The sequence below is a fragment of the Aegilops tauschii genome, chromosome 5 (genome assembly GCF_002575655.3).
Source record: "Aegilops tauschii subsp. strangulata cultivar AL8/78 chromosome 5, Aet v6.0, whole genome shotgun sequence".
Taxonomy (NCBI): domain Eukaryota; kingdom Viridiplantae; phylum Streptophyta; class Magnoliopsida; order Poales; family Poaceae; genus Aegilops; species Aegilops tauschii.
This window is the reverse complement of record NC_053039.3, coordinates 310,754,652-310,778,378: the sequence shown is the minus strand read 5'-3', so window position 1 is coordinate 310,778,378 and position 23,727 is coordinate 310,754,652. Positions and strand designations below refer to the sequence as shown.

The 23,727-nt window shown below is 44.0% G+C and overlaps 1 long non-coding RNA gene across 5 annotated transcripts; it reads right to left on the bottom strand.

Moving 5' to 3' along the window:
* Positions 1-7,875: 7,875 nt before the first annotated feature.
* Positions 7,876-11,836, bottom strand: LOC141023405 (uncharacterized). 5 transcript variants are annotated; one of them, XR_012184719.1, is made up of 6 exons: positions 11,302-11,836; positions 11,119-11,232; positions 10,881-10,992; positions 10,018-10,193; positions 8,913-9,037; positions 7,876-8,125 (listed from the first exon to the last, which is right to left on the bottom strand). It is a non-coding gene; the product is annotated as an uncharacterized lncRNA (long non-coding RNA). The 5 variants fall into 5 exon arrangements; XR_012184718.1 differs by having other exon boundaries at positions 10,018-10,992; XR_012184717.1 differs by having other exon boundaries at positions 8,913-10,193.
* Between the last annotated feature and the right edge of the window lie 11,891 nt (positions 11,837-23,727).

The window sequence follows — 23,727 nt, the reverse complement described above, 5'->3', positions numbered from 1 at the left end:
GATCATGAATTTCCAGAGGGATTCAAACCCGTGAACATAGAGGCATACGACGGAACGACAGACCCTGGGGTCTGGATTGAGGACTTTATCCTTCACATCCACATGGCTCGCGCAGATGATCTCCACGCCATCAAATACCTGCCCCTCAAGTTGAAAGGACCAGCTCGGCACTGGTTGAAAAGCCTCCCCGAAAACTCCATTGGAAGTTGGGAAGAGCTTGAGGATGCTTTGAGGGCTAATTTTCAAGCGACCTATGTCTGACCTCTGGATGCAGACGATTTAAGTCACATAATTCAACAGCCCGGAGAGTCGGCCTGAAAGCTTTGGAACAGATTTCTCACTAAGAAGAATCAAATCGTGGACTCCCCGGATGCCGAAGCCTTAGCGGCTTTCAAACATAGTGTCCAGGATGAATGGCTCGCCAGACACCTCGGCCAGGAAAAACCGAGGACAATGGCAGCCCTAACAAGCCTTATGACCCGCTTTTGCGCGGGCGAAGACAGTTGGCTGGCCCGTAGCGGCACCAGCGACCCATGCACATCCGAAGTCAGGGATGGCAACGGGAAACCGCGACGCAATAAAAGCAAGCGTCGAAACAATGAAGACAGCCCAGACAACATGGCGATAAACGCCGGATTCAGGGGCTCTCGACCCGGTCAACGGAAAAAGCTATTTTAAGGCAGCAGAGATGGACCGTCCAGCCTAAACAAGATTCTAGACAGATTATGTCAGATTCATGGCACCTCCGACATACCCGCAAATCACACCAATAGAGAATGTTGGGTCTTCAAGAAGGCTGGCAAGCTAAACGCCGAACACAAGGGGAGGGAGACGCCAAGTGAAGACGAGGATGAGCCTCGCCAGCCGAACACTGGGGGACAGAAAAAATTCCCACCAGAGGTCAAAACAGTGAACATGATTTACGCAACTCACATACCGAAGAGGAGGCGCAAATGCGCACTCCGAGACGTATACGCTATGGAGCCCGTCGCCCCCAAGTTCAACCCTTGGTCGGCCTGCCCGATCACTTTTGATCGCAGGGATCACCCGACTAGTATCCGACACGGAGGATCGGCTGCCTTGGTGCTCGACCCAATAATTGACAGATACCATCTCACCCGAGTCCTTATGGACGGCGGCAGTAGTCTTAATTTGATATATCAGGACACTGTCCGCAAAATGGGGATAGACCCGACAAGAATCAACCAAAGCAATATTACCTTCAAAGGAGTAATACCAGGCCTAGAGGCCCGCTGCACGGGCTCTCTAGTACTAGAGGTTGTATTTGGTTCTCCCGACAACTTCCGAAGCGAAGAATTAATCTTCGACATCGCTCCATTCCGAAGAGGCTATCACGCACTACTCGGAAGAACGGCCTTCGCTCGTTTCAATGCAGTACCGCATTATGCTTATCTTAAACTTAAGATGCCCGGTCCACGTGGCATCATCACAGTTAGCGGAAACACAGAGCGTTCCTTACGTGCGGAGGAATATGTGGCGGCTCTAGCAGCCGAACACTGTACGGCCTCTCCAACCAGAATAAATGATCGGTCGTCAAGACCGCGGACACGGTTAGACGAGTCCGGCGCACCACTAGTTGTAGCAGCTCAGATAAACCTGAGATTGGGTCGATGGATATACCCCCATAGGTGGTGCTAGGGGCTTCCCGCATGTAAAAAGGGCTACAGTTCAGCTTGACCCTATTAATACAATAATAGATTGCATTTTCATGGTTCATTAAGGATAACTAACTTTTTGCACGAAGACTTTCACCTGTGTTTTTCTCTTTTACAGATGATCATCGTGCTACACCCTTCCAGGATACGGCACAATGGAGACACAAGCACAGACGTGCAGCAGGGCCTCGCTCAAAGGTTTCTTTTTAGATTAAGACCCTGCGTAAACCTTTTTTACTGTCTCTTGTTGCTTCACACCCTCCGGGCACTCAACACAACCGAGAGGGATGCTGGCGTTATTGGCATTTTGTCACGTCAGACTAATGCACGTACCTGGAAATTCAGGGCTCATTATCGAGGGCGTTACTCAGCCCAGTATATGTCGTAAAGTCCGAATACCTTAGGGAGTGTTCGGCGTCGCGAGTTTGGCCTTATATGCATCAGCTCCGAATCATGTCTTTGGTCAATAGTTGGGTTTGCCCGGCTCCCGTGTTTTGCTACCTTACGTTCCGCTCTATCGGCTAAGGTGGCACCGGGAGAACTACTGCGATTGTGCCCTGGTTCATCCGGATGAGCACCTCAGTAGAGAAAGCCGAAAACTGACTGTCATGATAAAGCGAGAGACTGGTCAACCACTCGACGACTCAGCGGAATCTTCGCGATTCCTCCTCATTAACGAAGGACCGGTTTCCCGGTCATGTACGTACGCGCACCATATTCGGATGAACGCGGAAATACCAGGGGCTATATAGTAGCCCCACTGTCAAACTCCTATGGCTAAGTGAAAGTGTTAAAGCTATATAGTCTGATTGCCTTGTTCGTCGCGCTATCACCCCCGCATTATATGTGTGGGGGCTGAAACCGACGACTGCAAACTTTCAGGTTATATACGTACATAAACGGACGCACAGGAGGCATCATAATACTTTCAGGCAAAAGTATAAACACAACCTTTATAATCAAAATAGCAATGTTTTTACAATGGGGATACATGTCACTCGAACATGATACTCTTCGAGCACTGAGCCTCTATTAAACGAGCACCTTCTAGGACTTCTTCAAAATAGTGCTCGGCTGAGACCTGGCCTACGGCCGGACCCCGGGTTGCAATAGCGGTTGCCTCCATCACTGCCCAATATATCTTAATATGGGCAAGAACCATCCGCGCACCTTCTATGCACGCCGACCTCTTTACATCGTTGATATGCGGCATAACACCAAGGAATCGTTGCACTAAACCAAAATAACTATTTGGCCTTGGTCCCTTCGGCCAAAGATGATCCACGACAGACCTCATGGCAAGCCCGAACAACCTATGGAGCTCGGCCCACTCGGCCATTTGTTCATTTAACAGGAGCGGATGCGTTGCAGCACTGAACTATGACCAAAACAACCTTTCCACCTCATGATCTTTCTGATCTTTAAAAAATTTAGTCGCATCAGCGGCACTCTTTGCCAAGTCCAAGTACGCGTCTGCAGCACTCCATAATTGATCTAGAGGGGCATGCTTCGGATCTCCGAACTTCGTCCGCAACAAAAAGGGCTTCCCAGCCGTGATATCTCCGGCTTGGCGGAGCTCCTCCTTCGCCGCTCTGACTTTAGAGCGAGTTTCTTTGGCTGCTTCCATGGCCTTCTTCAGGTCAGCCGCTTTCGCTTGGCTTTCCTTTTTGAGAAGCTCATATCGGCCGGCGGCATCTTTCAGCTCAACAGCCATCTTGGCTATTTTATCTTCGCTCTGGCGATGAGCAGCCTGTTCGGCTCTTAACTCTTCGGCCGCCTTTAGGGCAGATGCATCACTTTTCCTGGCTTGTTCGTTGGCTCGGGCAAGTTCCGCCCGGAGGGTCTCCATGGCGGCAGCTCCATCTGCAGCCACAACATATTATAGATACTAGCATCATGCTCCTCTTAATATTTGTTGACCACCCGAAAATACATACCCTGTGCCTCATAAGGCCGGTTGTTCACAAGCGCGATGTCGGCATCTGCCGCGTCAAGCTGTCGCCTCAGTTCGGCAAAATTAGCAGTCCGGCCAGCCACCGGATCCTCAGCCGCCTGCACATAATAGCAGCGCGATCATTACCTGGGACTATGATCCTCTGTTTGCCGCCTCTGGACGGCAACCAGAGTCTCAGGGGCTACTATCTATACAGAGCACACCTAGCATGTGCGGTACCATAAAAATATATGTATATTACTTTGCGTACCTCAAAGCCTCTTAGCAGGCTCGTAAAAGCTTCATTCAACCCACTTTTGGCCGATGAAATCCTCTCAACCACCGTACCCATTAAAGTACGATGCTCCTCTGAGATAGCCGCTTCCTCCAGAAGATCCATCAGTATGTTCGGTTGTGCACCAGACAGTCCCGGACTCTTTATGTTGCTCTCCTTAGGAGCCGCATACTCCGGACTTCGGGCGGCCGAAGAGTTACCTTATGGCCTTGGCAGATCAGGAGAAATCCTCCATGACGACACCTCAGGGTCGTCCGCCCCATGGGACGGGGAGGCAGGGGGAGGCCTTTCGCTCTCCATCATCTCCGGAAGAAGATCCCCCGAAGACGAACTCTGTCGAGAAGGGCTACGAGCCAGACTGCAAGATATATGTCTCGGTTATTGTTCTCAGAGATAAAGTAGGATATATTTACCAAAGTTCACTTACAGCTCGGTTGAGGGCTGGCCCCCTTGCGGGCGCTGTGCGGTAAGGACGCCCTCCGGGCGGGGAACCTGGCGAAGGTTTCTTCCCTCGTTTGGAAACCTCCGTTACCAGGTCTTCAGAGGCGGCCCTTTTCTTTCCTTGGGGAGAGGGGATTCTAGATTCTTCTCCCCGAGTATCCTCCTTCGTGGAGACAATAATTCCCCCAGTTTGGATGTGTAATGTGTGAAGCCCGCTTTCGGCTTCTTTATTCCTCCCTTCATCTTCCCCTGATGGCACTTGATAAGGTGCATGCTCAAGCATCCTGGCTAGCACAGGATCCGGTGAGCCTTCGGGAAGGGGGGCCGAACACCTGATCCTCTCCACCTTTCTTATCCAGTCCTGGCTGAGAGTGATTTTTCAGAATGATGTTGTGACAAATAAAAAAACAGCATGTTCGGTCGCAAAATTACTTACATGGGTATCTGGACGGTTGCAGTTGAGACCCGCATCCTCGGTGGTGTCCGGACACTTTATTCGTGATCCAAAGAACAATCCATACATCTCTTCGAGCGTCACGCTGAAGAATTGTTGAATCGTTCGCGGTCCTTCCGGGTTGAACTCCCACATACGGAGAGATCGACGTTGGCATGGCAGGACCCGACGAACTAGCATAACTTGCATTACCTTGACAAGACTGACATCCCTCTTGAGGAGATCTCGGATACGACTTTGCAATGTCAGCACGTCATTGACTGGCCCCCAGTCCAGCCCCTTGTTGACCCATCATGCCAGTTGGGGCGGAGGGCCCGAGCAGAAGACGGGGCCAGCCGCCCACTTTGTACCTCGGGGAGCTGTGATGTAAAACCACTCCCGTTGCCATAAGTTGGACACCTCCGGGAAGGAACCCTTTGGCCATAGAGCGTCGGCGCCTTTGCTTATTATAGCACCTCTGCATTCCGCGTGTCACCCATCGATCATCTTCGGCTTCACATTGAAGGTCTTGAGCCATAAGCCGAAGTGTGGGGCAATATGGAGGAAGGCCTCACACACGATGATAAATGACGAGATGTGAAGGATGGAATCTGGAGCTAGATCATGTAAATCTAGCCCGTAATAGAACATGAGCCCTCTAACAAAGGGATCAAGACTAAAGCCTATCCCTCGGAGGAAGTGGGAAACAAATACGACACTCTCGTTGGGTTCGGGAGTGGGGATGACCTGCCATTGAGCAGGCAGCCTGTGCAGGATTTTGGCGGTCAGATACCTGGCCTCCCTTAGCTTCTTGATGTCCTCCTCTGTGACAGAGGAGGCCATCCACCGGCCTTGAAGGTTGGATCCGGACATGGTTGAAGGTCCGAAGCGCTTAGCCTGAGCCTTGGGTGTTGGAACTCGAGGTGGGGGAAGGGAAGGATCGAGCGTGGGAAGAAAAGGACAGGCCTTGGCCCCTTTATAAAGAGGGTGAATATCAAGTGTCCTCCGCGTGGCCGTTTGGAACTTGCCTAAAATCAAGGAGTCATACTAACAAGCACGGTTGGGTTACCCACACCCGTATTGATGAGAATCCCGTGATAAGGGGAACATGATCTCTACTTCAACAAGACGTGCCAATAAAACCGCCTCGCAACACGTGTAGTGGCAGGCTGGGAAAAACGGTTCGTAATGACCGGGCCGCGGCATGATGTCACGCTATGAAAAGTTGTCAGCAGATTAGATTTGTGGAATATTGTACTCTCTACGGTGGTGTGTGGAATTTGTTTTGCAGAGCCGGACAAGATCCTTGTGTTTAAAATCTTCTATGGAGTATTCGGAGAAGGAACCCGCCTTGCAATGCCGAAGACAATCTGCGCGTCGGACTCATCATCATTGAAGCCTGGTTCAGGGGCTACTGAGGGAGTCCTGGATTAGGGGGTCCTCGGACAGCCGGACTATATACTTTGGCCGGACTGTTGAACTATGAGTATAGAAGATTGAAGACTTCGTCCCGTGTCCGGGTGGGACCCTCCTTTGCGTGGAAGGCAAGCTTGGCGATTCTGAGAGGGATAGTGTGGACACTGTCATCTTGTTTTGATATGGAGAGGGTGACAGAGTGAGACGCGAGAAACTCTATCAAACAAGAGGCTATAATGGAGTAAAACAATCTCTCCATAGCAGTGGTTTTAAATAGAATACGCGCGTTCCCGGAAAAAAGAAACGAAAACTGGCAGACAATTTTTTAACGTACCAAGAAAGAAAACTCGAGCAAAAACACGCCCCCGCTTCCAGGTCGCGAGAGTCATCGCGCACACACACATAGACATAGACATGCATATCCGTGTTTACGTAAAATTCCATTTCCATCTCCATCCCCAATCATATTTGTCCAACTGGCACATTATTTACGTTGTTAATTATATACGCGGCAATATTAACGTACAACATCTCTTGTTTGTGGGCGTTCGGATCGCTGCCACGGCCGCTCCTGACCAACCCGAACCCTCTTCATCACCCGTGCGTGCTTCCCGCCCGAAACGGTCAGTGCCGCATTCATGCCCGGCCAGAGCGGACGCGACCTCTCACTGGCACCGGCATTGAAGCGTCGCGCCGGCCGAGAGAGTGTCGCCCGCGCCGCTTCCTGGTGCACGTGACTGCTCCGCGTTCAAAGGTCGCAATAGCCGGCCACAACATGCATGTAAAAAGTTCTTGGGAATCCGTGCTACAGCTAGCTGTCCTCCCCAACTCGTCAATCTCTTCCAGTAGTACTAGTACTCCATGGCGCGATCCATCGACAAGCAGGCGGGAAGTTATCGTATACTCGGTTTGCGGTGAGTGGCATGTCGAGCGACCGTGTGGGGTAGAGCCGTGGAGGAGGGTGAGACACGAAGGCGACAGACGTGATTTAAACGTTGGTTTTGCTCGATGGCGCGATGCAACGAAACAAAACGTTGGTTTCTCTCCGTTTCCATTTTTTCTCCGAAAAAACGAAAACTTTCCACTCCATTTTCATTCCTACTCCAAGGTTGCCCCGTTACAACATTCCATCAAATACAAAGGAAAACTAACACGCATCACTACAAGAAATATGTCAACTTGTGACCTTGACTACTGGTCACTAAAAGGTCATTGTTTTTCATTTGTGACCTTTTTGTGACCAAAAACAGAAGGTCAAAAGCTGGCGGTTGTAAACTGAAATTAACGACCTTCTCTGTGAGAAGTTCGTAGACGTTTACGACCAAAACATGCCTACTGTTTTGTTTTGGTCACTAGCTGTCTGCCCAGGCCACGTCGGATCCGACGTGGCAAGCTGACGTGGCAAGCTGACGTGGCAATATTACGACCAATTGAAAAGGTCAAAAATTAGATTCAGCCCGGTCCAATTCGGTGTCTATATGGGACGTGCCCAACAATTCAGCCCATTTAGTATATTTATTTCTGTTAATTTTTGTCAGCTACATGGGCCAAGCCCAACTGGTCAGCCCGTCAATTTTTATGCACATTTGGCCTTTCAAGAGTATAGGTACAACTTTTTGCAGCCCATTTCTGGTTTACATTCAGCCTTTTTATACATTCAAATAATAATTCAATCCAGGAGTTGGTCCAATACTCTTTTCAGCCCATTCACATATTCATACAAATGATCCTCCTTTTCGACAAATTTTGCAAATAATTTCATATTTCAGCACTAAATATGTTTACATCACAGGCCATAAAGCCCTTCAAAATAGTATCACTTGTTCCTATACAAAATTATCAAATGATACGTACAACAAAACAGAATACAGAAAATTTAGTTCAACAAAAATAAGTTTTCTTCCTCTTCCATCTTCTAGGACACACAACACCTGTGAAAATAAAGATGCCTGAACAAAAATGAAAGGATCAGGCATTAGAAGCATATTGAATACAAGGGAAACAGTCAAACTAAAGAAATAAAAGGCACGCACTGTGAAAATTTTGACAGCATGATTATTTTTTATATTACCATAACAAACAGAAATGTAATTTGATTGCACAAGACATATGGCATTAAGCAAAACTAGCCAATCCTATACAGCATCAATCAAACCTCTCATTTCACTAAGAGATCACAGGGGATACTATGTCGTCGACAAACTAGAACGCTATGAACATGAGATAGAAAGTAAAGAGTCTAGTGTGAAGAGGAGCACACACAATGCGAGTGTCTAGAAACCGTCCTAGAGCAGAACATCGATAATAACATGGGAAAAACTGTGTGTATCCAGTAGCAATTGTTGGCAATTAATAATAAGAGTGAGCTTGATCACGTGCAGACTGATGAAATACGATTCAGTAGCAAAACATAACAATCTTAGCTAATGAGAACCTAACATGATAAAGGATCTACCAAACATGATATGAGAACCATTAAGCAAGCACATATGAGCACCAAACATGATATGAGAACCTTAGCTAATAGGTGTCCATCAAGCGAGTACACATCATACAGGATCAACCAAACACGATATGACAACCAAAGCCTCGACATTCAGGAGGTCACAAGGCCATCCTACCTAGTTTGGTTTCAGGACCAGAACAGAAACTAGCAGGCTACAATGGAGAAGACAAAACTTGAAAAAAAAACCTCATAGACGAGAGAGAGGAATTGACCTTGCGCACAGAGTCGAGGTGGTAGTGATGGATGAGCTCACCGTCGAGGTACATGCCCATGTCCTCGTTCATGAAGGGAACATGTTGCATCCAAATCGAAGAAACAAATAAATTAATGGAAGGAACTGCATCAACCAAACATAGAAGAGAGTTCAGTTTCCAGCAAACACAATATTGTCTTGTCAGGCTGCAAAGCAAGTACTCCATCCACGCGACTAGTCGACGAGCCGCACTGCCAGATGTCGACTCAACCTCTCAACTAGTAGAGACTAGTCGATCAGCCAGGCACAACTCGTCAAGAGTCGCTACCCCAGAACGACTCGACAACACGAAAACCTTGCCTCCGTCCCAAAATTCTTGTCTTAGATTTGTCTAGATACGGATGTATAGACACGTTTTAGTGTTAGATACATCCGTATCTAGATAAATCTAAGAAGGGACGGTGGTAATATACGATCACAACAGTCTAGTCTACTGCTATGTACATATGCACATACACAAAACTTGAAACGGCAACACAACCATTGACACAACAAGATGGCCTTGGGTAAAAGGGGACAAGGAGGACGCAACTCTACACAAAATCATAAAGCAGTAAACAAACAGTCATCATGTCCTAACAAACGGTAATACTTTCATGTTCCTGAAAACAATCTTTATTCTAGGTAACAATCAAGCATCAACGGGAGGAGAGGAGAGGAGGTGCCTCGATTTATACTTCTTGGCCTTAAATAGTTAAGTGAATAGTTTCTGCTCCCGTAGCATGTTATTTTATTCCATGATTAATATGAAATCACCATCACCCAAAAGAAGGGGGCATATGTCCGGCAATGATAAGAAGCTGAGGTGAGAGAAATGGTACATCTCCAGCCTTTATAAACATTATTATTAAAACGCACATTTTAGAAAGTAAGCAAAACCAGAGTGGAACAGCAAAAGGCAGTGAGATAGATACATCCAGAAGCTAGATGTGTAGCCTGAATCCCTTTCTTTTACATGTGCAACAACAACATTTGGAACCCACCAAACTGGAGTATAATTAGTGATTGCAGAAACGCAAAGTGGGTGTTGAGACTGCAATGGAAGCAAGATGTGACATACATACCAGCACAAAGCGTTCGAGAAAATGTTAGAACCTTGGCGCACGCTTGAGCACTCTAACTCTGTTTCGGAAAAGCACAGGAACATTCCTACTTTCTTTAGAACTCTCAAACAAACAAATCTTGATTAGATGTGAAGAATACGTCTCCTAGTCAGATTTCAGAAGACATGCACCATGTCCTACAGCAAGAAATCTTCTCAAAAACATCCAGTCCAACTTGCAAATCATTTGTAAGTTTCGGAAATCAAAATCATGTACTCCCTCTGATCCATATTAATTGACGTTGGTTTAGTACAAAGTTAAACTTTTCTACTAAACTAGCGTCAATTAATATGGATCGGAGGGAGTACAAATATTTGAACAGAAGGTTGCATACAAAAAGAGCTTCATGAGGCATTAATTGAGGATTGGTACATCAAGAAAGAAATCTGTCTCACGCAGGGAAACTGACTCAAAAGAGCAATAGTAACAACCAGCAGGTACTAACGAACAGCTAGCACACCAACCATGCATCAACCGGAAACCAAAACCAAAACCATGGCAACACATGTTGATGCCTCAAAAGTAGACAAGGGCAGCACTAGTTTGACCTATACACGACACAACAATCACTATGAGAAACAGTGAGCATTTAATTTCCTTGTGTTTGATTGATTGACACTCATTCTTAACAGGTCAAATTAGATTCCAGCAGCATATGCAGTAAGGAGCCTATCAAAACTAACTAACTAGGGCAGCCCTTTAGCAGAGTAAACAAAGATTACACAAGTGAAAAACTGAATCATCAACCATCATTGCATATGCAGCGAACAAGATTGATAATTTTTCTTATTTGGTTCAGAACTTGAGTGGACCAGGAGGCTTACCCATCGGTTGAGAAGGAAGTTGATCTCCTGCAGTCACACATGTAGCAATCGAAAGAGAAACCCCAGGTTCAGTTTCATTCATGTTGAGTTAAGCAGCGTCCATGAGGTTCTCCTGCAGCATTAGAAGAGAGGGAGCATCATCACCAGAGGAAGGCAATCTAAATCAAGTAGCCCAAAGGAGACAGAGCAGCAGCCGAACCAAATCGAATCAAACAAACAGCCGGAGAAGGGGGCTGACCTGGATGGCGTCGGGGCAGTGATGGAGCTGCGTCCTCCATGGCGTCGGCGCAGGGGAGGTAGCAGCCTTCCCGTCCATGGCGTCCGGTGCGCAAGCGACGGCGGCGTGCTGGATCTGTGAGGGAGACGAGACGAGGTGAGGAAGAGAGGGATGGATGTGACGAGGAGGAGTGAAGGGACTCACCTGAGTCACCGGAGCAACGTCAGACCCACGCCGGTGACGTGGTGGCCGAAACCCTAGCCGTCGAGGAGGGTCGTGCATGGCTGCAGGAGGCCGCGCGCGTCGGATCTGGTCGGAGGAGATGGAGGAGCGGAGCGAGGGGGTCATGTGGGTGTGCTGGACGCCGTCGAATGCTGTCAGAAGTCGCCAGAATCGGCCGCCGTAGGTGGCCTACAGCGCGAGGGAGAGGGAGAGACGAGCGCGTAGAAAATTGGCGAGAGGAGCGCGTCGGTGTGCGCGTGCTAAAGGGGGAAGGTGGGGGAGGGAGGGGAGGGAGGGGGTGGAGGCCGACTGTGAGCTGGGAGGCGACGAGGAGATGGCGGCGAGGAGGAGATGCGGCTAGGTCTATGTCATGAGCGAGGATTCGACCGCGGCCGTGGGAGAGAAGGGGAGGGGAGGGATCACCGGCGGCCGGGGTTGGGGATCGAGAGATTGAGACGGAGGGGGAGCGAGAGGTGGCGGCTGTGGGACGAGAGGGGGAAAGTGGGTCGGGGGAGAGGAGGGGATATGAGTTAGGGTTTGGGTGAGAGAGAGAATGTATCAGGTGAAACGGACGAATCTGTGCACCGAGTGCACCGTGCAATTTTGGTCCTTTGGATGGATAACCAACGGACTATGTTTGACTACTGATGAGTTGTTGGCGCATTTGCAAAACCGACCTTGTATTTTTCTAAAATCAACCCGCACTCTACCCAGTAGTCTGGCTTATTGTCAATAAAACACTTACATTCCATCGAAATAAACCCACTATAGGGAAATCGCAGCGAGAGTTGAAGTGCTGGTTGATTTTGACGAAACAAAGTGTTCTGTTTGCAAAATATGTTCACAGCCCCCTGTTTGCCTCAATCATGTCCATCGTCTTTTAATCTAACAGTCCAGAATGGTGTGGTGCATCGGGTCCACAGGTTTGTTTGTTTCATAGGATACGTTCTCGGGTGAGAGAGGAGGGGGAGAGGGCTGCCGTTCGATTCAGAAGCATCCGACAGTGGTGGATGCATGATCCGCATGATATGCCTATGAACCAATCAGAACGCGTCAAACAATTTGAAGACCTTTTGACCTTTTAAATTTGGTCATGATTGATTACACACAATTTTTTTATTCCATTTTTCAATGCTCAAAATGAGTTTTTTCGTGAAAGACCTAGCAAATATTTGTTCAAATGATGTCATATTTTGCACAAGTTTATATCTTAGATTCGCAAACAACATTGACACACAGAGTTTTTATTTCATTTGCACGATTTTCTTTTCATTTTTTAAAAGCCCAAAATGAGTTTTTTTGTGAAGGACCTACCATATATTTGTTGCAAAATTGAACCAAATCAATTTTATAAAATACTAGGACATATATAATGCACAATTGACAAAATGGTTGGGTGTCAAAAGTTTTGATCCACCTCTGGTGAAAAAGACAAATTCACGCTGATTTAGTTGGAAGCGGGTCAAATTTGAACTGTAGCTACCTCGTAGTTTCCTCTTTATTTTTTCCAAAAATCATTTCTAGGTACATAAGTATCTATTTAATCAGAGAAACACCAAAAAAATTACAAGATTCAACCACTAGCTAGGAACGGTCATTCCTGGCGTTTTGACTGCATTTTGAAACGGGCATAAAAAATTCAAAAAAAACAAAAAATTGGAAAACCTCCGCATTGTGTCATTATATGTGACCAAGTTTCTAGGAAAAATAATAAACTTGTAATACGGTAATTATTTTTAAAAAGTGTTCTCAGAAATGAGCTATCATGTGTGAAGATTCACGGCTTTCAAGCCAAATGATCAATCTTGTGGCCACATTCATGGCATAGTTTGTTCAAATGACCTCATATCGTGCACAAGGGTGCATCTTGGAATGACAAACAATGTTGCCTAAGGAAGTTTTCATTTTCTTTGCACGAAAAAACAATTTTTTCATTTTTTTAAATGCCCAAAATGAGTTTTTTTGTGAATGACCTATCATATATTTGTTGCAAAATTGGACCCTATCAATTTTATAAAATACTAGGCCATATACAATGCACAATTGTCAAAATGGTTGGGTGTCAAAAGTTTTGATCCACCTCTGGTGAAAAAGACAAATTCCCGCTGATTCAGTTGGAAGCGGGTCAAATTTGAACTGTAGCTACCTCGTAGTTTGCTCTTTATTTTTTCCAAAAATCATTTCTAGGTACATAAGTATCTATTTAATCAGAGAAACACCAAAAAAATTACAAGATTCAACCACTAGCTAGGAACGGACATTCCCTGCGTTTTGGCCGCATTTTGAAACGGGCATAAAAAATAAAAAAAAACTCAAAAAATTGGAAAGCCTCCGCATTGTGTCATTATATGTGACCAAGTTTCCAGGAAAAATAATAAACTTGTAATACGGTAATTATTTTTTAAAAGTGTTCTCAAAAATGAGCTATCATGTGTGAAGATTCACGGCTTTCAAGACAAATGATCAACCTTGTGGCCACATTCATGGCATAGTTTGTTCAAATGACCTCATATCGTGCACAAGGGTGCATCTTGGAATGACAAACAATGTTACCTAAGGAAGTTTTCATTTTCTTTGCACGAAAAAACATTTTTTCATTTTTTAAATGCCCAAAATGAGTTTTTTTGTGAAGGACCTATCATATATTTGTTGCAAAATTGGACCAAATCAATTTTATAAAATACTAGGCCATATACAATGCACAATTGACAAAATGGTTGGGTGTCAAAAGTTTTGATCCACCTCTGGTGAAAAAGACAAATTCCCACTGATTCAGTTGGAAGCGGGTCAAATTTGAACTGTAGCTACCTCGTAGTTTGTTCTTTATTTTTTCCAAAAATCATTTCTAGGTACATAAGTATCTATTTAATCAGAGAAACACCAAAAAAATTACAAGATTCAACCACTAGCTAGGAATGGTCATTCCCGGTGTTTTGACCACATTTTGAAACGGGCATAAAAAGTTCAAAAAAAAATCAAAAAATGTAAAACCTCCGCATTGTGTCATTATATGTGACCAAGTTTCCAGGAAAAATAATAAACTTTTAATACAATAATTATTTTTTAAAAGTGTTCTCAGAAATGAGCTATCATGTGTGAAGATTCACGGCTTTCAAGCCAAATGATCAATCTTGTGGCCACATTCATGGCATAGTTTGTTCAAATGACCTCATATCGTGCACAATGGTGCATCTTGGAATGACAAACAATGTTGCCTAAGGAAGTTTTCATTTTCTTTGCACTAAAAAACATTTTTTTCATTTTTTAAATGCCCAAAATGAGTTTTTTTGTGAAGGACCTATCATATATTTGTTGCAAAATTGGACCAAATCAATTTTATAAAATACTAGGCCATATACAATGCACAATTGACAAAATGGTTGGGTGTCAAAAGTTTTGATCCACCTCTGGTGAAAAAGACAAATTCCCGCTGATTTAGTTGGAAGCGGGTCAAATTTGAACTGTAGCTACCTCGTAGTTTGCTCTTTATTTTTTCCAAAAATCATTTCTATGTACATAAGTATATATTTAATCAGAGAAACACCAAAAAAATTACAAGATTCAACCACTAGCTAGGAATGGTCATTCCCGGCGTTTTGATCGCATTTTGAAACGGGCATAAAAAATTCAAAAAAATCGAAAAATTGGAAAACCTCCGCATTGTGTCATTATATGTGACCAAGTTTCCAGGAAAAATAATAAACTTGTAATACGGTAATTATTTTTTAAAAGTGTTCTCAGAAATGAGCTATCATGTGTGAAGATTCACGGCTTTCAAGCCTAATGATCAATCTTGTGGCCACATTCATGGCATAGTTTGTTCAAATGATCTCATATCGTGCACAAGGGTGCATCCTGGAATGACAAACAATGTTGCCTAAGGAAGTTTTCATTTTCTTTGCACGAAAAAACATATTTTCATCTTTTAAATGCCCAAAATGAGTTTTTTTTGTGAAGGACCTATCATATATTTGTTGCAAAATTGGATCAAATCAATTTTATAAAATACTAGGCCATATACAATGCACAATTGACAAAATGGTTGGGTGTCAAAAGTTTTGATCCACCTCTGGTGAAAAAGACAAATTGCCGCTGATTCAGTTGGAAGCGGGTCAAATTTGAACTGTAGCTTTCTCGTAGTTTGCTCCTTATTTTTTCCGAAAATCATTTCTAGGTACATAAGTATCTATTTAATCAGAGAAACACCAAAAAAATTACAAGATTCAACCACTAGCTAGGAACGGTCATTCCCGGCGTTTTCACCGCATTTTGAAACGAGAATAAAAATTAAAAAAAAATCAAAAAATGGAAAACCTCCGCATTGTGTCATTATATGTGACCAAGTTTCCAGGTAAAATAATAAACTTGTAACATGGTAATTATTTTTTAAAAGTGTTCTCAGAAATGAGCTATCATGTGTGAAGATTCACGGCTTTCAAGCCAAATGATCAATCTTGTGGCCACATTCATGGCATAGTTTGCTCAAATGACCTCATATCGTGCACAAGGGTGCATCTTGGAATGACAAACAATGTTGCCTAAGGAAGTTTTCATTTTCTTTGCAGGAAAAAACATTTTTTACATTTTTTAAATGCCCAAAATGAGTTTTTTGTGAAGGACCTATCATATATTTGTTGCAAAATTGGACCAAATCAATTTTATAAAATACTAGGCCATATACAATGCACAATTGACAAAATGGTTGGGTGTCAAAAGTTTTGATCCACCTCTGGTGAAAAAGACAAATTCCCGCTGATTCAGTTGGAAGCGGGTCAAATTTGAACTGTAGCTACCTCGTAGTTTGCTCTTTATTTTTTCCAAAAATCATTTCTAGGTACATAAGTATCTATTTAATCAGAGAAACACCAAAACAATTACAAGATTCAACCACTAGCTAGGAACGGTCATTCCCGGCGTTTTGACCGCATTTTGAAACAGGCATAAAAAATTCAAAAAAAAACTCAAAAAATTGGAAAACCTCCGCATATGTGACCAAGTTTCCAGGAAAAATAATAAACTTGTAATACGGTAATTATTTTTTAAAAGTGTTCTCAGAAATGAGCTATCATGTGTGAAGATTCACGGCTTTCAAGCCTAATGATCAATCTTGTGGCCACATTCATGGCATAGTTTGTTCAAATGACCTCATATCGTGCACAAGGGTGCATCCTGGAATGACAAACAATGTTGCCTAAGGAAGTTTTCATTTTCTTTGCACGAAAAAACATTTTTTCATCTTTTAAATGCCCCAAATGAGTTTTTTTGTGAAGGACCTATCATATATTTGTTGCAAAATTGGATCAAATCAATTTTATAAAATACTAGGCCATATACAATGCATAATTGACAAAATGGTTGGGTGTCAAAAGTTTTTATCCACCTCTGGTGAAAAAGACAAATTCCCGCTGATTCAGTTGGAAGCGGGTCAAATTTGAACTGTAGCTTTCTCGTAGTTTGCTCCTTATTTTTTCAGAAAATCATTTCTAGGTACATAAGTATCTATTTAATCAGAGAAACACCAAAAAAATTACAAGATTCAACCACTAGCTAGGAACGGTCATTCACGGCGTTTTGATCGCATTTTGAAACGGGCATAAAAAATTCAAAAAAAAATCAAAAATTTGGAAAACCTCCGCATTGTGTCATTATACGTGACCAAGTTTCCAGGAAAAATAATAAACTTGTAATACGGTAATTTTTTTAAAGTGTTATCAGAAATGAGCTATCATGTGTGAAGATTCACGACTTTCAAGCCAAATGATCAATCTTGTGGCCACATTCATGGCATAGTTTGTTCAAATGACATCATATCGTGCACAAGGGTGCATCTTGGAATGACAAACACTGTTGCCTAAGGAAGTTTTCATTTTCTTTGCACGAAAAAACATTTTTTCATTTTTTAAATGTCCAAAATGAGTTTTTTGTGAAGGACCTATCATATATTTGTTGCAAAATTGGATCAATTCAATTTTATAAAATACTAGGACATATACAATGCACAATTGACAAAATGGTTGGGTGTCAAAAGTTTTGATCCACCTCTGGTGAAAAAGACAAATTCCCGCTGATGTAGTTGGAAGTGGGTCAAATTTGAACTGTAGCTACCTCGTAGTTTGCTCTTTATTTTTTCCAAAAATCATTTCTAGGTACATAAGTATCTATTTAATCAGAAAAACACCAAAAAAATTACAAGATTCAACCACTAGCTAGGAACGGTCATTCCCGGCGTTTTGACCGCATTTTGAAACGGGCATAAAAAACTCAAAAAATTGGAAAACCTCCGCATTGTGTCATTATATGTGACCAAGTTTCCAGGAAAAATAATAAACTTGTAATACGTTAATTATTTTAAAAAAGTGTTCTCAGAAATGAGCTATCATGTGTGAAGATTCATGGCTTTCAAGCCAAATCATCAATCTTATGGCCACATTCATGGCATAGTTTGTTCAAATGATCTCATGTTGTGCACAAGGGTGCATCTTGGAATTCCAAACAATGTTGCCTAAGGGAGTTTTCATTTTCTTTTCACGGAAAATACATTTTCCATTTTCCGAGTGCCCGAAATGAGTTTTTTTTTGTGAAGGACCTACCGTATATTTGTTGCAAAATTGGACCTAATCAATTTTATAAAATATGAGGCCATATTTAATGCACAATTGACAAAATGGTTGGGTGCCAAAAGTTTTGATCCACCTCTGGTGAAAAAGATAAATTCCCGTCGATTCAGTTGGAAGCGGGTCAAATTTGAACTGCAGGTGCCTCATAGTTTGCTCTTTATTTTTTACAAAAATCATTTCTAGGTAAATAAGTATCTATTTAATCATAAATACATGGTTTGATAGCGAGACATCGAGGTTTGGACGGTGGCCAAGGGCCCCAACTCTAGAGCGCACACGCTCACATGCCGCGGCGTGGTCACTGCGTGACCATGGCGTTGCCATGCGTTCTAGGCGGCCTAGGCATGTCTAGTGGGTTGGGCACTCCCCGGGTAGGTGCTAGGTAGAAAATTATAACATAAGATTCTCATGAGGAGACCGAACTATGCTCAAACATGAATTAGCAGCCAAGTGTTTGATTAGCGGCACGGGAAATGCACATGGCCAATGGGCGTGAGTTTTGGCTGAGGATGATCATATACTAAGAAGAATGTCTTCACAAATTTTTAGGGAAATCAAGAATATATAAATAACACTTCCTTCACAAAGTGTTTCTCTGAACAGAATAGGAAAATGAATATTGTTGAGTTATTTTTGAACTAGGCAAGGAAGGTTTTTGATATATTTGATGAAGATATGATCCAAACAATTTATGAGAATTTTTTGGGAATTTTTGGAATAACAGAAATATAGGTTGCTTCACAACCTAGGGCAAAAATTGACACATGGACATGACACATAGGAAAAACTGATGAGATGGCGCCTAGTCATCACAACCCACCACAATCTACAAGGCTATGACCATCTATATTGGTCGTTAACAACTAGAAATAAGGCAGTGGACCAGCACTGTTTGCTTTATGACCATTTCGTGTAAGGAAATTACGACCTTTCTGACCAAAATGGTCGCAATGGTTTAGGGTTTGGAGCCCCCCGAACAGCTTTTGACGAATTGGTCTCAAATGGTCATAAATCTATGACCAATTCTTTCAGGGTCACTAACAGAAGGTCACTAGTTGACATATTTCTTGTAGTGCATGCTGATGCATCTCAATGATTCACAGATCATAGCCAATATTTACTTCACAACTAAAGACAAAAGTTGTGCGAGCGTGTACGAAAGAAAAACTACTGATGGGGTCACTACGACTCAAACCCTAAACCCTAAACAGGATTTAATTTCCTGGCCAGGTATAACATGTCGAAGGAAAGACAGCTGACACCCTCGGATCATACGATGCTTTTGTGCAGTTCCACTAAAATCGAGCTGAGCATCCCTGATGGCAAAGATATTGAAGAAGTGTGATTAGAATAATAGTACTGGCACTAGTTCATGAGACATAAACTCATCACAAGTAGAAGCCGGTAGAAGTAGAGAAAGATCAACATGGAGATGGAGCTACGTAGGGAGCTGCGGCAGTGGAGCAAGCCGGCTCCAAAAGGAAGATGGACTACCTGGGACGTCGGGCTGTAGCTAGAAGGGCGGTTGGGACGCGGCATCGGCCCATACCAGGTGAGCCCCGATTGGGACGCACCGACTGTGGATTTTCTCCCTCGCCGATGTCGACCGCGTCTACGCAGAACATTGTTCCCTTCCCCCAGCTACGGGATCAGGCCGGATATGTGACCAGCGGTGTGGCCACCGTTGTTCGATGCTTGTGAAGAGAGCAACCCAAGGAAGCAGGCTTGTAGCTTAGGCTCCTGCTAGTGTATATATAGTGGTTTTCTTTTTCTCTCCATATCAACCATTTTATATTGCGTACGTGTCATTGAAGAGTGAAATGATGGTTGCTTCTTCCGACTAACTTACTGTGTGATTTGACTGCTCCTTTAGTGGCCCCTACACGTACTCCCCCTACGTGTATGCAACAGTCACACATACACATGGATGCAAAAACGCGCGCGACGCCCTAATGCATGCATGTCCGAGCACACGGCGGAACACACACGGTCACGCTCAAGTGCTCAACCTACACGTGCATGCACACACATACTCAGCTAGGGTGAGCTAGTGACCGTATAAACACCGAAAAATGTATATATTGAGCGCAATGAGCGTATTATGAAGTCCACTGACCGTATTTTACAAATATACAGTGACAGACAGTGTATTTATCTCGTTTGAAATTAAGCCATATTAACCGGAGAGGAGGCAGTATGGACTAGCATTACTTTGCTGTGTCCCGTCAACTTGCCGAACGAGGAGAAGCTTGCAGGACGGGAGAAGCTTGCGCGCGGTGGCTCGCAGGACAAGGAGAAACTTTTGACTAATGCAAGCTGTCCTTCGCTCAGGCGGTGGACGTGCAACAGTTAATTCCGTGTCAGATTGCCAGAAGCATACACTATACTAGTACTATTATTGTTGCACTTCCCGAAGAGGCGAACAGCCAAGCGCAAAGTTTACTAGTACTACTACTACTATAGTCTATAGAGGTACTATACTAGTACTAGGAACTAGATGGAGGAGCGTCTCCACTCTTATTATATTTTTAAAATGTGATAAAGCAATCTTCAACACATTTGGTTCTCTTTGAGGGTTCTCGCATGTGATAATGGAAGTTGATTGTATGGAACACTCGCCACAATTCTCGTTTAATTCTGGCTCACATCCTGTTTCAAATAGGAGCGCTCGGTAATATTTCCTCTCTTTTTTGTTATTCAGCATGTAAACAGGTCAGCAAACCTTGCAGCGCATCTTTGTGCGAACTGTGATTGCTGCACTTTGAATGTGGCCGAGAGTTGGCTTGATGAAACACCTCTCTTCCTACTTCTTTTTTTGGGGGTACCTCGCTTCCTAGTGACTAGTGTCTTGGCTGATCGTCCTAAGAATGCTTATATATGAATAAAGCTCTCTCATTTACCCACAAAAAAGATTAAGCCATATTAACTGGAAAGGAAGGAGTATGGACTAGCACTACTTGTTGGTGTGTCCCGTCAACTCGCAGAATGAGGAGAAGCTTGCAGGACAAGGTGAAGCTCGCTTACGCCTTTTGACTAATGCAACGTACCTCGCCCAGGCGGTGGACATGCATCAGTTCATTCGGTGTCAGATTGCCAGAGGCATACACTGTAGTACCGAACATGCGGAGTACCATCATTGTTTGACTTCACGAAGAGGCAAAGAGCCAAGCGCAAGGTTTAGTAGTACGAGTAGTACTACTACTAGAACCGCATGGTGGAGCCTCTGTACTCTTATTTTTCTTAATCTTTGATAAAGTACACATTTATTCCGGAGAAGGGCGGAAAACGGCAACCCAACATGTAATGATGATATCGATCCACCATGCTCGAATATATCTTGGCCTCCGTGCGAGCCCGTCTATGTGTTCTCGCTCCTCGTCTCTCTCAAGGAATGGCGGGTTGGCCATTTTGCCGTCAATTGAGATCGGTTTGCTCACACTCCGGTCCCACATGTTAGTGATATGCCAAGACGAGGTGCGTTGACCGACTGGCCATACACGTACTTGGTTTTGCACCTTCATACTACTCCTCCCTCCGTCATAGTTTACAGGGCGCGCTTCATTATGATGCATTTCTCTCAATGCATTTCCACCACCAGAGAGACTTTAGACGCGTTTGGTTTAATGCTCACTTGATTAGGGCGTGGTAACCGCAATTTTCTCTCGATGTAGTACTACGGAGTGGAGTACGTGCATGCATGTGCCTACCCGGGGTGGAAGCACTGCATGCATGTGTGTACGCATTATTTCCTCTAGTAATAGACGCCGTGCTATAACTACCAATGCTATTTTTCGGGCCAGTCGCCTTGGTCCCAAAGATTTTCTCTTTTTCTGAAGCACGCTCTATAAACAGTGACAGATGGAGTAGTATGAGCAGATTCAAAGAAGAGCGTATTGATGGTTGCTTCTTCTGAGCAACTTATAGTGGGAAGGGTGGGGCTTATGATTTGACTGCTCATTACTCACTATTAATGCGGCGCAACGACCGGTCTGAGTCTCCCATGCGGCTGTGCACTACCCCCCTCGGTTCTTAAATATACTCCAGAGTATTTGTCTTTCTAGAGATTTCAACGAGTGACTACTCAAATATTTGTCTTTTTAGAGATTCAAATGGACTACTACATACGGATGTATATAGACATATCTTAGAGTGTAGATTCACTCATTTTGCTCCGTATGTAGTCACTTGTTGAAATCTCTAGAAAGACAAATATTTAGGAACGGAGGGAGTACACATACGAAGCAAAATGAGTGAATCTACACTCTAAAATATGCCCATTTGAAATTTGTAAAAAGACAAATATTTAGGAACGAAGGAGTATAATTTTGTGCATGGCACATGGACCCGGATGCCGAAGAGGCTTCTGGCAATGCTATCAAGCTTCCAGCATTTGTTTACATAATTGACGTACTATGCAAATAATTTTCCAGCGACATGAAATTGTACAATGGTGTGAGCTTTCAGCTTTTGTTTCGTGTGTCTTGCCATCGATGCTCTTTCGGAAACAATAAAAACTAACTTCCTTGCTAATCAGAGCTAATATTTACATCACAACTGAAGACAAAGTTGTGAGAAGGTGTTAAATTAAAATTGATCCATGCTTTCATTTGCAGCAACGTCCCCCCAGCTCTGTCTAAATCAACAAGGCATGTTGGGAAAAAAGTAGCTGTCTGGAGCATGCAACATTCCGATCATTTTGTGCAGTTCCACTAAAATAAAGCTGAGCGTCCCTGTTCCAAAGATATTAAGTGTGATTACGATAATATAGGACTGGTGATGAAACAATAAACACACAAATAGAAGCCTCTCTTAAGACTAACTAGTTGGAGAAGATTAGGCCCGGAGTTGTATGAGGAGGATAGAGCAAAACCAATCTCCCTTTGTGTAGTCACAGTGAAATGTAGAGACGTTGCCCGTGTGACATTTTGGCAGAACTGCACAAAACACTCTTAAGAAAAAAGTGATTTGTGCAGTTCACCAAAAGGTCACAATAGCAATGAGGTGAAATGGATAGCCCTGTTTGCAAAAAAGAGGTAGAAAGGAAAAAATTACTGGCCAATAACAGTTGATGACACATGCGACGACAAAAAAGAAGCATATTCCTTGTCCTAAGGGAAGATAACAACACGGTTGTGTTTGTCTAAAACAGTGTGGGGACGAGATTGCAATATGGAAAGTACGCCGGACGAGCTACGTTTTGGGCAAAGAACTATGGAAGATCCACATGCAACGACGTGGGAAGACGGGCAGTGGAGCAAGGCCGGAGGGGATACCTGGAGGTCGTCGGGATGTAACTAGGTGAGTGGCGGCGGGCGGAATCTGCCCATACTGCGGCAGCGAGCAGGTGGCGTAGGTCCTACCACGCCGGAGCTTGGTCAGAGAGACGGCGTGTGCCGCAGATCGGGACGTGCTGCCTCGGCGCTGTCGAACGGAGAAACGATGCACGTCCTCCCTTTCCGCCGGCGGACGGGATGCGGCCGGATCAGTGACCAACGGTGAGAGAGAGAGAGAGAGGCCACACAACCTTGTGTGAGATACTCTGAAGAGAGACAAACGAGGCAGGCAGGCTCCATTGTATATAGTGGAGCGGACTACCCTTTTCTCCATAAAAATTGTTTTATATTCTATGTACGTGCCATTGAGCGATATAACTTTATTTAAAAATAACGCGCCAACGCATCAAGTCGAACTTTGTTTCGTGGACGCGTGGTACATGACCACCGTAGGTAAACAACCGCTACACGCGTTCAAATTAGCACGTGGGCTGCCATTTCGTACAGAAATGAGCTCC